Source organism: Nycticebus coucang, chromosome X, assembly GCF_027406575.1.
Source record: "Nycticebus coucang isolate mNycCou1 chromosome X, mNycCou1.pri, whole genome shotgun sequence".
Lineage (NCBI taxonomy): Eukaryota > Metazoa > Chordata > Mammalia > Primates > Lorisidae > Nycticebus > Nycticebus coucang.
The window spans coordinates 48,934,712-48,950,340 of NC_069804.1; the positions used below are offsets into that span (position 1 = coordinate 48,934,712).

At 36.0% G+C, this 15,629-nt stretch overlaps 1 protein-coding gene across 15 annotated transcripts in view; it reads left to right on the top strand.

The window, feature by feature from the left end:
* The window catches only part of KDM6A (lysine demethylase 6A), a 217,517-nt gene that overhangs the window by 73,102 nt on the left and 128,786 nt on the right, over positions 1-15,629 (top strand). The gene's annotated exons all lie outside the window — the stretch shown is intronic.

Below are 15,629 nucleotides of genomic sequence, written 5' to 3' on the forward strand. Positions count from 1 at the left end.
TTGCTGCTGTATCTCTAGCAGCTAAGGCACCAGCCACGTATACCAGAGCTGGCGGGTTCAAATCCAGCCCGGGCCTGCCAAAACAACAATGACCACTACAACCAAAAAATGGCCTGGCGTTGTGGCAGGCGCCTGTAGTCCCAGCTACTCGGGAGGCTGGGGCAAGAGAGTCCCTTAGGCCCAGGAGTTGGAGGTTGCTGTGAGCTGTGATTTTACGGCACTCTCCCCAGGGTGACAGCTTGAGGCTCTGTCTCCAAAAAAAAAAAAAAAGCTACCTTAATGAAGGACTGTGCATAGTGATGAATCATCCACTTTCTTATCTTAGTTTAAGCAGGTTAATCTTTCACATTATATTTACTTTTAAGTCTGTTAACCAATGAGATTTCTTTATATGTGTTGCTATTTCAGATTTTTTTTTTTGTGGACTTTTTCCTGTTGCCTAGTTTCCTTTTTGATTTGTAGAAGTTTTAGAACTGGGTACTTAGGTACTTATTCCAGTCTTTCTAGACTAGCTTTGTCCTTTAGCAATCAACCTGTCCAGAGATTTTGGGAGTGCCACATAGAAGTTTTAGATATATATTTTGCTAATTTTTCTTCTAATTCTTTTTTTCCCTTCTTTTTCTTTAGTGTATTGAAAATATCTTCTCCAATCTGTGTTTTTTTGGTTTGTTTTTTGAATTTACAATGATCACAGTATTTTCCACGTGTAATATTAAGACCTACATACTTTTTTTTTTTTTTTTGAGACAGAGTCTCACTATGTCACCCTCAGTAGAGTGCTATAATGTCACAGCTCACAGCAACCTCAAACTCTTGGGCTTAAGCGATTCTCTTGTCTCAGCCTCCCAAGTAGCTGGGACTGCAGTTACCCACCACAACGCCTGGCTGTTTTTTTTTTTTTTTGGTGTTGTTGTTGTAGCTGTCATTGTTGTTTAGCAGGACCAGGCTGGGTTTGAACCTGCCAGCTCCAGTGTATGTGGCTGGCACCCTAACCACTGAGCTACGGGCATCCAGCCATACATACCGGTTTAATATGAATAATAAAAAGTGCTACAATTTGAAGAAATGATTAAGGAATTGGAAAGGGAAAACCTTGGTTATTGAAAGTTCATGTAATCATTATATTCCATATAAATTGAAGAATTGTATTTGTAATAGTTTTATTGAGGTACAACATATGATAAACTGCATCAATTAATTTATTTAAATACATAAAACAACATGGGTATATTTCAAACGTGAAAAAAAACCCCATAACACAAAAAGCGAATTTGTGTGAATTTCAAGAAAAAGCAGCACTGATCTGTGGTGATAATAATGGAAGTGGAATTGCCTGGAAAGGGACTCTATGGACCTTGTTGGGATATGAAGTTTTTCTTTTTCTTTTTTCTTTGTGTGTGTGTGTGTTTTTAAATTTCAGATTACTGTGAGGATACACATGATTAGGTTACATTGTTCTCATTTGTAAGGTTAAAGTCCAAACTGTAGTTGAGTCCATCACCCAGAAAGTGTGCCATATACCTATACACACTTCCCCAATGGGTGGGAACTTGCCTCTCTGCCCCTTACTCCCCTTCTTGAATTAATTGTGTTTTTCCTCTCTCATGGGCACATAGTTTTTTTTTTTTCTCAGCCAGAACCTTCCAGTTTTATTATTGTAGGATGTCATAGAGACCAGCACATAGTTGTTGATCTACTAGTTTCAAATTAGTATTGAATACATGTGATGCTTGTTTTTCTATTCCTGTGATACATCGGAGAGTGTTCTCCAGATCATCCAAGTTGTTATAAAAGGTACAAAATTCTTTTTATCTTTTTTATTATGGCTGAATAGTATTCCATGGTATACTTGTACCACAGTTTATTAATTTATCTGTATGTTGAAGGGCATTTGGGTTGTTTCCACATCTTTGCTATTCTGCTGCTATAAACATTTGAGTGCAAATGTCCTTATGGTAAAATGGCTTTTTTTTTTCTTTTGGGTAGATGCCTCATAATGAGATTGTAGGGTCAAATGGAAGGTCTATTTTTAGTTTGCTGACAGTTTGTTGAGGACTCTCCATACTTCTTTCCGTAAAGGCTGTAGGAATGTTTCCTTCTCTCTGCACTTATGCCAGGTTCATCTCGATTGTGACATGAATACTTTATTCTTTCTTATTTCCTCATAATACAGTCATCCCTCAGTGTCTATGGGGGATTTGATTCCCCCTCCCTTCTGTACCAAAATTAGTGGATGCTGTAGTCCCTTGTATAAATGATATAGTATTTGCATATAACCTACACATAATCTTCTGTATAAGTTAAATCGTCTCTGGATTATTTGCACCTCACAAAAGATAAATGCTGTATAAATAGTTATACTGTATTGCTTTTTATTTTTTTTATTTTTTTGCTACCTTGTTTTTTTAAATTGTATGGATATACTACATTTTATTTATTCATTTATGAATTGATGGGCATTTGGGTTGATTCTACTTTTTGGCTGTTGTGAATGATGGTGTTATGAGTGTTTGTGTACAAGTTTTTATATAGATAAAATATTTTTAATTCTCTTGGGTAAATACCCAGGAATTGAATTGTTGAGTTGTAGGGTAATGTTTAGCATTTTGAGAAACTGCCAAAACCTTTTCCCCATGTAGCCATACCATTTTACATTTCTGCCAGTAATATATGAGGGTTCTACTTTTTCTATATTCTTGTCAACACTTGTAATTGTCTAGGTTTTGAGTGTAGCCACCCTAGTGGATGGAAAGTATCCTGATTATGGTTTTTATTACAGTTCCCTAATGACTACTGATATTGAATATCTTTTCATGAACATATTAGTTCTTCGTAGATCTTCTTTGGAGAAATGTCTGTTCAAGCCCTTTGGCCTGTTTCTTTTTTTTTAATTTAATTTTTAAGTCATAACTGTATACATTTATGGGGTACAATATGATGATTTGATATACAATATGGAATGTTTAAATCATACAATCATACTAATTAACATAACCATCACCTCATTTATTTTTGTGGTAAGACATTTATAATATACTCTTAGTTGTTTTGAAATGTATCCTTGCATTGTGTACATTAGGGAGATCCCACCAAATATCCTCCCTCCACTCTCGGCGCCCCTCCCCCCCCAAATCTTGTCTCCCTTCTCTCCCTCTTCCCTTCTTTCTTTCTGGGTTATCTTTGTGTTTTATAATTTGTATGAATTTGTAAGTGTATCTGTATTACTTTCATAATAGTATTGAGTACATTGGCTACTTCCCTCCCCATTCTTGAGATACGTTTTTGGCCCATTTTTAATTCAGTTTTTAAAATTATTGAGTTTTAAGAGTTCTTCATATATTCTAGATATTCATCCCTTATTAGATAGATAATTTGCAAATATTTTCTTGAAGTCTGAGGCCTGCCTTTTTACATTCTTGATGTGTTTTGAAGCACAAAAGTTTTAATTTTGATGAAGTTCAATTTATTGACTGTATTTTCTATTGCTTGTACTTTGGTGTTACACCATATTTTTCTAATTCAAGGTCCCAAAGATCTAGCTTATTCAATCAGATGCTTTAGCGTTTTGCTTTTACTGAGAGTGCTGTAGTGAATAGTCTAGTAGAAATGTCTTTTCATATTTTAATTAGTGATTCTTTGGTTTAAATTCTTTGAAAAGTACAGACTTTTACTGTTGGACTATTAGATTGAAGGATACTTGCTTCTTTGGGATTGAACCAGTTTGCATTCCTTTCAACAATGTTTGCCGGGTGCTGTGGCGGGCACCTGTAGTCCCAGCTACTCGGGAGGCTGAGGCAAGAGAATTGCTTAAGTCCAGGAGCTGGAGGTTGCTGTGAGCTGTGTGATGCCACGACACTCTACCAAGGGCCATAAAAGTGAGACTCTGTCTCTACAAAAAACAAAAAAAAACACAGTGTTTGCAAATGCTTGTTTTTCTTCTTGGTCTTAATCAAGAACCTTTATGTCAGCAGACTTTTTGTCAGTTTGCTAGGTGAAAAATGGTATCTTACTGTATTTCTTATTGTAATCTTAAATTGTATTTTCTTGTTAGTGAGATTGAGCTTCTTTAAGTTATGGATTAAAAGGCTATTTAATCCATAAATAACATTTCTTTTTCTTTGAAATATTAATATTTGTTAGTATATCTTACCCATTTTTCTTGAGCCATTGTTTTCTTTCTATTTTATGAATTAGGTATATTTATCCATTGTTTATGATCCTTACTAGTTGCAGATGTTGCAATTAATGTTTGAGTTTGTGATTTATTGTTTTACTTTTGTGTTTAACTCAGGGTGAAGTTTATTTCTATGTAGTCAAATTTGTCAGGCTTCTCCTATCTTGCACCTGCATTTTGCATCGTACAATAATTTTTTTCTTTGTTCCCAGGTGTTAAGAGAAATCCACCCACATTTTCTTGTAGTATTTGGTTCAATTTTTTTACATTTAGATTTCTGATCCATTTGGATTTTGTCCTTTATTTATAGTGTGAACAACATCTAAGTTTATCTCTTTCCTTGTGGCTAATTATCCCAACGATATATTTAAAAAAATTCATCTTTTCCTCCACTGATTTGCCATGTTGCCTTAATTGTGTACTAAATATTCATATGCATTTTAATCTATTTATAGCTTTTCTGGTTTGTTAGTCACTTCATGAACTAATTTAACTTATAGAATTTTTGTAATATGTTTTAACATATGCTAGTACCAGGGTGCTCTTTCCCCATTGTAGTTGTTTTTAGAGTTTTTCTGGCTTTTCTTAGTTGACTTGTTTTTCCAAATAAACTTTCTGGTTAATTTATTTAGCTCCACAAAAATATCTGGCAACTCCCCCCCCCCCCAGCTTTTTGAGATGTAATATACATCATTTTAAGCATATGGGTTTTAGTGACTGATTTACTTGGATAACCATTACCATAATCAAGTTTCAGAACATTTTGATCACTCAAAATATTTCTTTGTGCTTCTTTCTCACTCTTAATTCCTGGTCCCAGGCAACCACTTACCTGCTTTCTAGCCCTCTAATTTTGCCTTTTCTATAATGGCCTATGACTGGATTTGCAACAACATACATTCTTTTGTTTTTAATGTCTTTCATACTGAGATTCATGCCACTGAATATGATATTAGTTGTAGAGATACATGGCATGTGTCATTATATTGTTGCGTATATCAATGTTGTGTTTCTTAAATTATTAAAAAGGGATTCATAGAATGGGATATGCCACAATTTTTCCTTTTATCAGTTGATAAACATTTAGATTGTTTCCAGCATTTACTTAGCTGAATAACATACTGCAAACATATTTTTCTTTGTGTGGATGTAGGTTTTCATTTTTCTTGGTATGTATGCCTAGGATTTGGGAGTGTTAGGCTATATTGCAATTGTAGGTTTAGCTGTAGAACTGTTTTCCAAATTGGATGTATTATATTATTTCATATTCTAGCCAGATGTGAAAGAGATTTCCAAATGTTCCACATTTTTGCTGACAATTGATGTTTTCAGTATTTTGAACTTTAGCCATTCTCCTAGTATTAGTTTCTTATTTTGGCTTTGTGTTTCCCTGATGAAGTGATATGGAATGTCTTTTATGTGTTATTGGTCTTTTGTCTACCTTGTTTTGTTAATTACCTATTCATACCATTTGCCCATTCCTAACTTTTTTTTTGTACATATTTTGGGAATACTGTCTTAGACGCTGTGGCTCGCCTTTTCATTTTCTTATTTTGTGTCTTTTGAAGAGGAAAGGTTTGTCCTCTTGATGCCATTTAATAGTTTCTTTTTTTTTTTAATAGCTTATGGTTTTTGAGAACTGTTAATAAAGGTTATAAAGATTTCTTTGTCATCTCAATAGATGCAGAAAGAACATTTGATAAAATCCAGCATCCTTTTCTAATTAAAACACTGAAGAGTTTAAATAGGTAATGCATTTCTTAAACTGATTAAAGCTATCTATGATAAACCCACAGCTAATATTTTACTGAATGGACTTAAACGGAAAGCTTTTCCACTTAGAACGAGAACCAGACAAGGTTGTTCTCTGTTGCCATTACTATTCAACATAGTGCTGAAAGTTCTGGCCAGTACAGTTAGGCAAGACAAGAAAAATAAAGGGCATCCAGATGGGAGCAGAGGAGGTCAAACTCTCCTTCTTTGCTGACAATATGATCTTATACTGAGAGAACCCCAAAGACTCAACCACAAGACTCCTGGAAGTCATCAAAAATTACAGTAATGTCTCAGGATATAAAGTCAATGTCCACAAGTCAGTGGCCTTTGTATGTGCCAATAACAGCCAAGATGAGAGGCTAATTAAGGATACAACTCCCTTCACCATAGCCCCAAAGAAAATGAAATACCTAGGAATATACCTAACAAAGGAGGTTAAGGACCTCTATAAAGAAAATTATGAAACCCTAAGAAAGGAAATAGTAGAGAACTTTAACAAATGGAAGAACATACCATGCTCATGGCTGGGAAGAATCAACATTGTTAAAATGCTATACTTTCCAGAGCAATCTACCGATTCAGTGCCATCCCTATTAAAATACCTACATTCTATTTTTAAAACTTGCGCAAAAAATGATTCTGTGTTTTGTATGGAAACAGAAAAAACCCCGTATAGCTAAGGCAGTTCTTAGTAATAAAAACAAAGCCAGGGGCATCAGCATACCAGATTTTAGGCTGTACTACAAGGCCATAGTGGTCAAGACAGCATGGCACAAAATAGAGACATAGACATTTGGAGTCAAATAGAAAACCAGGAAATAAAACCAACAATTTACAACCACCTAATCCTCGATAAACTAAACAAGGACGTACACTGGGAGAACTGGATATCCACATGTAACAGACTGAAACTGGACCCGCACCTTTCTCCACTCACAAAAAATTGATTCAAGATGGATAAATTTTCATGCCTTAAATTTAAGGCATGAAACAGTAAAAATCCTCAAAGCATAGGTAAAACACTGGAAGATACTGGCCTGGGGAAAGACTTTATGAAGACTGCCATGGCAATTCCAACAACAACAAAAATAAACAGATGAGATTTAATTAAACCGAAAAGCTTATATATAGCTAAGTAGACAACAAGCAAAGCAAATAGACAACCTACCCAATGGGAAAAGGATATTTGCATATTTTGAATCAGACAAAAGCTTAATAACTAGGATCTGTAGAGACCTTAAATTAATCCACATGAAAAAAACCAACAATGCCATAAGTCAATGGGGAAGAGAGATGAACACAACCTTCTCTAAGGAAGACAGACGAATGGCTAGCAAACATATGAAAAAATGCTCATCATCCCTCATTATTAGAGAAATGCAAATTAAAACCACCTCGAGATATCTAACCCCAGTGAGAATGGTTCATATTGCAAAATCTCAAAACCACAGATGCTGGTGCGGATGTGGAGCGAAAGGAACACTTACACTGCTGGTGGGACTGCAAACTAATACAACCTTTTTGGGAGAAAGTATGGCGAAACCTCAAAGAACTCAACCTAGACACCCCCCCCCCCTTGATCCTGCAATCCCATTACTTGGCATCTATCCAGAAGGAAAAAAAAAAACCTTTTATTATAAAGACACTTGTACTAGATTGTTTATCGCAACTCAATTTACAATTCCTAAAATGTGGAAATAGCCTAAATGCCCCTCAACTCAGGAATGGGTTAGCCAGCTGTGGTATATGTATACCATGGAATACTATTCAGCCATTAAGAAAAATGGAGATTTTGCAGCATTTGTATTAACCTGGATGGAGGTGGAACACATAATTCTTAGTGAAACATCACAGGAATGGAAAAGCATGAATCCTATGTATTCAACTTTGATATGAGGACAATTAATGACATGGTGGGGGAAGGGAAGAGCGGAGAGGTAGAGGGGGTGAGGATGGGGGAAAGAAAAGAAAACAAAAGAAAATAGTGACTCATTCTCACATAAATTGGATTTAATTTTGACCAGAGTACATTATTTGTACAATAATTTTTAATTCAATTTGTTAATATGTTTAGGATAGTGCATCCTCATTTATAAGTGAAATATGTTTGTAATTTCCCTTTATAATAATATAGTTTTTCCAATTTTAATATCAGGTATATCTAGATGAAGTAGAATGAATTTGAAGTATTTCTTCTTTTTCTATTGTCTATAAGATTTGGCATGATCTGTTTTTTTTTTTTTTGTTAGTTTGTTTTTGTTTTTGTAGAGACAGACTCTCACTTTATTGCCCTTGGTAGAGTGCTGTGGCCCGGCTATTTTTTTGTTGCAGTTTGGCCGGGGCTGGATTTGAACATGCCACCCTTGGTATATGGGGCTGGCGCCATACCCACTGAGCCACAGGCACCACCTAGGCATGATCTGTTTTTTTGAAATTATCTTCTATTTTTATTTATAAATATTAGTTGTCTATTTTTTGAGACTTTGGAAAAAAAATTCCTCCAGTGATTTTGCCCTTTACCTTTCATTTGCACAAAGTCCCTATTTGTCTAGAATGATGAGACATCTCTCATTACTTTTCATTCTGAGAGAATTCTTGGTAACTACTGCTTGCTTATTTTTCCACAGAGAATTTAGAATCACTTGTTCTGATTCCTCAAATAATCTTATTGTTTGTATTTAGATCTTATGAAACCTCTAGGTTAGCTTTAAGAGATTTGAAGTCATTATGATATTGAATCTTCTCATGTTAAACTATGGTGCTGCCATTTGCTCTAGTCTTACCAGTAGCATAGGAAAGTTTTTTCTACATATAAAACTTGCTTAATTCTTGTTGATTATATGCCTAAATATTTTATTGTATTTATTGTTGTCATAAAGGGAGATTTTCAGTCTTTGTACTTTCTAATTCTATTACCGTACAGACACTGTTAATTTTTTGATTAATTTCGTGTACTGAATTATTTTATGTGGTTATATTTTAGTCAGATTGCCTTGGTTCTGGAGAGATAAAAGCAAAGCAATCTGTTTACAATTATAATTTCACCTCCTTTCCAATTTGTATACCTGTATTTTCTTTCTCTTAACTGCTTTACATAAAGCTAAATAAAAAGAGAAAAAAAGATTTCTTTGTCCCTTTTTTCTCAAGGTTCTATAGCCCTATCCCTTATGTTTTGGTCTATATGTGTTTCAAGTTGTTTATGATGTGAGGTAGCTTCAGTGTTCATTATTTTTTTTTCCTGAATAGCAGCCCAGTTGTTTCAGCATCATTTGTTGAAAAGACTACTTTCAAGTTCCAATTACCATTCTCTCTTTGAAAAAAATCATTTGACCAGTTAATGTTTTGTCTGTTTCTAGATGTTCTATTATGTTGTTAAGCCTGTTTTTAAGCCAATTATCAAACTGTTTTGGTTACCATATGCTTGAAATCAAGCGTTATTTCTTATTTTCTGTTTCACAATCGTTTTTTGGTTTTTCTAGGTTGTTTGCCTTTCTGTGTAAAGTTAGATGCCATTTGTCAATTCCTCCTTCCAGGATTTTATTGGGACTGCATTATACAAAGCCTGTCAAGTTCGTGAACTCATCCTAGAAATAGTGCTGTATACTTCGTTGCTGAATATCAGTCATTACAGTGACTGTAATGGGAAGTTGTGCACCAATGCCAACTTCTGTTTCACCCTTCAAAACAATTTTGGAACTCTTCTTTTTGAATGGCCATTAGAGCTGTCATACGGCATATAAAAACATGCAACATTAATAATGAATGCCACTCAGCAAGACACCAGCGCATGTCGACACAAACATAGCTGTGAGACACCGATATACTGAAAACTTCTTGAATTGTTTGTACAGTGCTGCCAGTGTTAAGTGCATGGTGGAAAGTTTGCAAACTTATTTGTCAGATCTTGTAAGAAGATGGCGTTGAGGATCATTCTAGAAAAGGAGTTCCAAAAAGTTGGTTTGACGGGTAGACTGGATATCAGTGCATATCTTCACAAGGGGAGTCCTTTGAAGGTGACTGTAGTGATATTCAGCTATGAGATATGTAGCACTTTTTCCTGGGATGAGTTTGTGAATTTAATTGTCAGACTTTGTATGCACAGGTGAATTTGGGAAGACTTTTTCTTGCATAATAGTGCATTTGCTTATCCATGAACTTGTTGTATCTTATCCTTTATTTAGTCTTAAGATTCCACAGCAATATCTTACAGTTTTTATCATACAATGTTTAACTTTATTCCTATTTTTATTTTATTTCTTTTTTCTTTTTTTATTTGGAGACAGAGTGTCAGTCTGTTGCCCTGGGTAGAGTGGTGTGGAGTCATAGCTCACAGCAACCTTAAACTCTTGGGTACAAGTGCTCCTCTTGCCTCAGCCTCACAAGTAGCTGGGACTACTGGCACACCCCCTCCCCCCCCAACACCCACTCAGCTTTTGTTGTATCAGTACCATGTGCTGATTGTGCCCCTGGAGCACTCCCAACTAGCTTTTGTATTTTTAGTAGAGACGGAGTTTTGTTCTTTCTTAGGCTGGTCTGGAACTCTGGAGCTCAGTCAGTCTACCTACCTTGGCCTCCCAGAGTGCTAGGATTACAGTAGTGAGCCACTGCACCCAGCCCCTAATTTGATTTTTGATGTTATTATAATTGGAGTGATTGTAAAATTTTATTTCTGGTTGTTTATTGCTATTATATAGGAACATAATTTATTATTGTATATGACCTAATATTTTGCTATCTTTCTAAATTATATGTTTTGTTCTAGCTTTGCTGTATATTTCTGAGGATTTTCTATCATGCCGTCTGTAAACACTGATAATTTTACCATTTCCTTCTAATTTGTGGATGCCCTTTAGTCTTTTTCTTGCCTCTTTGCACTGGCAAGGACTTCCAGTACAATGTTGAATAGAAGGAGACCTCATTTCTTGTTCTGAATCTTTGGAAGAAAACATTCAGTTAATATATTAGCTGTAGGGGTTTTGAAGATTTATATTGAAGATGTTTCCTTCTGTTATTAATTTGCTTTGTGGTCTCCTCTCTGTGCTCTTGGCTTTGTGTTTTTATAAGGAATGGTCTGAGGATATAGGAGAAAAGAAACTAAATTTCTCCCATACTTTCACAACACAGAACATTTCTGTAACAAAGTATGTGGGGCTTTTTCCTCATGCACCAAACACTCAGTTCTGCACTGAAATGATTCCTATCAATTTTGGCAGTGTATACCTGGAGATAACATCAAATTCCACAGGCTAAGGGTTGAGTCCTACCAGACCGTCCTTACTTCAGATGCCAGTCTCAAGTCCAGGCTTCCAGAACTTTTGACTGACTGGCTATATATATCAGGGTTTTCACAACCCCATACTTGGGTTCCATTAATTTGCTAGAGTGGGTAACAAAACTCAGGAAACGTGTTTATTAGTTTATTTTAAAGGCTGCAGAAGAAGAGTTGTATAAGGGTGATGTTATGTGGGAAAGGGGCACGGGGCCTCCCTGTGCTCTCTGGACATGCTACCCTCTAGGACAGCATGCTACCCTCTGTGGGTCATGACCCCTTTGGGAGTTGAACGACCCTTTCACCGTGGTCGCCTAAATACATCCTGCATATCAGATTACAGTTCATAACAGTAGCAAAATTAAGATTATGAAGTAGCAACGAAAATAATTCTGTGGTTGAGGGTCACCACAACATGAGGAACTGTATTAAAGGGTCGTGGCATTAGGAAGGTTGAGAACCACTGCTCTAGGAACTGCTACCTGTATAGCTGTCATTTAAAGAAGTTAATGCTACTCATTTTAATTTCTAAGCATCAATAAATAACATTACTACTATGTTTTGTTTTGAGACAGAGTCTCACTTTGTTGCCCTTGGTTACAGTGCCGTGGTGTCATACCTCATAGTAGCCTCAAACAATTGGGCTCAAGTGATCCTCTTGCCTCAGCCTCCCAAGTAGCTGGGACTATAGGTGCCCACCACAACACCTTGCTCTTTCTTTTCTTTTTTCTTTTTTTTGTAGAGATACAGTCTCACTTTATCGCCCTCGGTAGAGTGCCGTGGCGTCACACAGCTCACAGCAACCTCCAACTCCTGGGTTAGGCGATTCTCCTGCCTCAGCCTCCTGAGTAGCTGGGACTACAGGCACCCGCCACAACCCCCGGTGGCTATTTTTGTTGCAGTTTGGCCGGGGCCGGGTTCAAACCCACCAGCCTTGGTACTTGGGGCTGGCACCCTACCCACTGAGCCACAGGCGCTGCCCACACCTGGCTTTTTTTTAGAGACGAGGTTTTCCTCATTCTCAGGCTGGTCTTAAATTCCTGAGCTCAAGCAGTCTACTCTGCCTGCCAGAGTGCTAGGATGACAGGCATGAGCCACCGTCCCCAGCCTGCTACTACGTATTTGTGATCCAGTGAATATTGACCCCATCAATGTCCTTTGTGGTTGGTGGTTATCAGAGATAACATTTGTGACTCAGTGATTTTTGAGGGGCACACTTTTCTATTTTTATGACTTTGTGATATTACATGTGATTTATACCTGCAGGAGATCATAAATTGATCAATGTAAATATAGGATTGATTTTTGAATTGTGACTAATTTTTAGTTGCACTCGTCTCTTCAGATGTATTCTTTGTGATTAGATCTTTAAAGATAAAGTGATTCCCCATGCTACAAGTCCTTAGTTCTTAATCTGAAATTCTTACATCCAGAATTTTGTATAATTGAGAGGATTATATTTTCTTTTTGTTGGAATTCAGAAAGGTGTTAATGCATTTGCCATGTTACATAATATTCCCTGGGGTACCTGGAGTGGGCTCTCACAGGCAACATATGTACATTTCTGCAGTCATGGTTTGACTAGTTATAACTAATTATTATAATCACTAATAGTCATGATAGTGACTATTAAAATCACGATAGTAAAGGAAGGATTTTTGTCAGTTCAAGTTTTAGATTTTTCCTACCCTAAAGGATTTGTGTCTGTGGTGGCATATGATCAATCTTGGTGGGTATGTATGTATGTATTTATTTTTTGAGACAGACTTTCACTTTGTCACTCTCTGTACAGTGCTGTGGTGTTATAGCTCACAGCAACCTCAAACTCTTGGGCTCAATTAATCCTCTTTCCTTAGCCTCCAGAGTAGCTAGGACTACAGGCACCCACCACAATGCTCAGCTGGTTTTTCTGTTTTTGGCAGAGGTGGGGTGTTGCTCTTGCTCAGGGTGGTCTGGAACACGTGAACTCAAGCAATCCACCTTCCTCTGCCTGCCAGACTGTTAGGATTGTAAGTGTTAGCCATGGCCCAGCCTCAGTCTTGGTTTTTAAAGAACCTTCTGGAATTTGGGATGAATGGTTGGGATTGTTGATCTATAATCTGGAGTTTAAATCTCAGCTTGGTTTAAACTTTAAAAACCAAATAATGTTTATTATGTAATTCAAATTTTTTGGCATCATACTTTTTTTTTAGTTTGTACAGCATAATGACACTGTTGTTTGTGAAATGGTGAATATTTGCCATTTCTTTCATGACTGTTCTATCATACCATTATATCATGACTATTAATGATTATAATAAATACTAATAAAAGTGAATAATAAAAACTTAATAATTTGTTCTGTAGAGCATGTATAAGTGTCAAAATAATTAAAAAAAACAGCAACAAAACCTAAACTCATTTATGAATTAGAAAAGTTTAGAAATTGCTGTTATGGTGTAAAGGAGTAAGATGAGAATCAAAAATTGTATGTACATTGTTCGTGTTGCTATGTATTTAGTACACAAGTAGAAGACTGTAAGGGTATGTTAAAATAATGGACAAGTGCTACTGTTTTGCTTATTGATGACTTTTATCTTGTGTAATTTCTTACATAATTTGTGATTAACTTTTCTGCTTATAATTGTAAACTTTTAAGTATAAAAAGACTTTCTTCCTTGAATTTAAGAAAAGAAAGAAAAGCTTTTGAAGTATGGAAGCAATACCTATCTAAATAGAACCATTGATTAAATGTAATAGAAGTATGGAGAACAGGCCTTTTCAGTTTTAAAAAACTTTGGCCTCTTATATGTGGTATCTTTTTTTTTTTTTTTTTGTACATTGACTGATGAAAGTACTTTAGGTGCAGTTTTCAAAAATGATGATCAGTTTATTAATTTTTTAAAAACCCTAGTTTTATAATTGCTTCGATAGGGTGGGGCTAAAATTTACTTTGGGACACTGATAAAAATTAAACAGTAAATTAACATTCCTGTGTATATCTATATAATCACAGATGTTAGGGGCTTTATGCTATCATTGCTGGACAGGATCAAGTAGTAGTTTAGGAGCTGAAAGCTTTGGTAGAGATTAATTCACATATGTTTTCAGTATGCTTAATTATAAATAATTCTTGTTCTAAAACAAGTTCACTAAAGAGGTTTAAATAATAGCATTTTACTGCCCATGTCAGTACATACTTGAAAATTATAATGTTATATCTCTTATTAGTTCTAAAGTTTGTGTTGATGTCCTACCCCCCATTGGGCCTGATAAGGTAGCTTTTTTTTGGGGGGGGGTTAATGTTGCATTGATGCAAGATTATGGGTTAATTAATGTCAAGTAGGAGAGAGAGAGTGAAGAGAAAATTATTACAATGGAAAAATTCAAGGTTTTCCTAATTTAAATTTATGTTTGGAATTTAGAAATATATTGACTATATCACATCCTTGAAGTGCTTCATAACATGAAAATATTTAGAACTTGTGGGGAGCACAGAGCTGTAATTAATATGGTTCTGTAAATATTTCAGTAAGCTTAATGCTTACATTAACGGGGGGGAGGACTTTTTTGCCTAGAAAGGCAGAGGAAATCAAGAAAATGAGACCTTTTGAGAATATATAGGGTAAGTTAAAAAACAGTATATTTGGGAATAAGGTTTTTTTTTTTTAATTTTTTAAATATTATAGTTTTAGAAGCAGAGCCCATCCTGGCAATTTTTATCTAATCCCTCTACTTTATAGACTAGACATCTTTATTCAGGTGGTTAAGGAAGCCCCCAAGTCAGAACATAGGTAGTGGATAAACTAGTGTAATCTGTGCTCATCTTCTGACCTATCACTTTCTCTATTACATTGTTTATGCTCTTCACTAACTAAACTGGCTTTTATGTTCATCAACATGGGCTTTGTTGGCAATACAGAAATGAGTTAGATAGCTCCTGTTCTTTCATGTTTTTTTGAGGGAAAATTATAAAATAAATAATTTCTTGATAAACGATTTATTGGAATTGTTCAGGGGGATGAGGGAGGTAGAAGTGTGTACCTTTTGTGTAAGGGGTATGGGAAAGTCTGATTGGTATTAGGAAGATTTCATAGAGAAATTGAAACTTGAGGATAGGGATTAATGGGACTTCTTCACATACAAGAACTGGAAAGGATTTCCAAGAAGAAAACTGAGCTAGCACATGGAAGTACAGTAGGTTATTTAGGGAACTCCCATGTTCTGGGTCTAGAGCAGAGGTCCACAACTTTTTTCTTAAAGGGGCAAAATAATAGGCTCGGTGCCTGTGGCTCAAGCGGCTAAGGCACCAGCCACATACACCTGAGCTGGCAGGTTCGAATCCAGCCTGGGCCCGCCAAACAATGACGGCTGCAACCAAAAAATAGCTGGGCATTGTGGTGGGCGCCTGTAGTCCCAGCTACTTGGGAG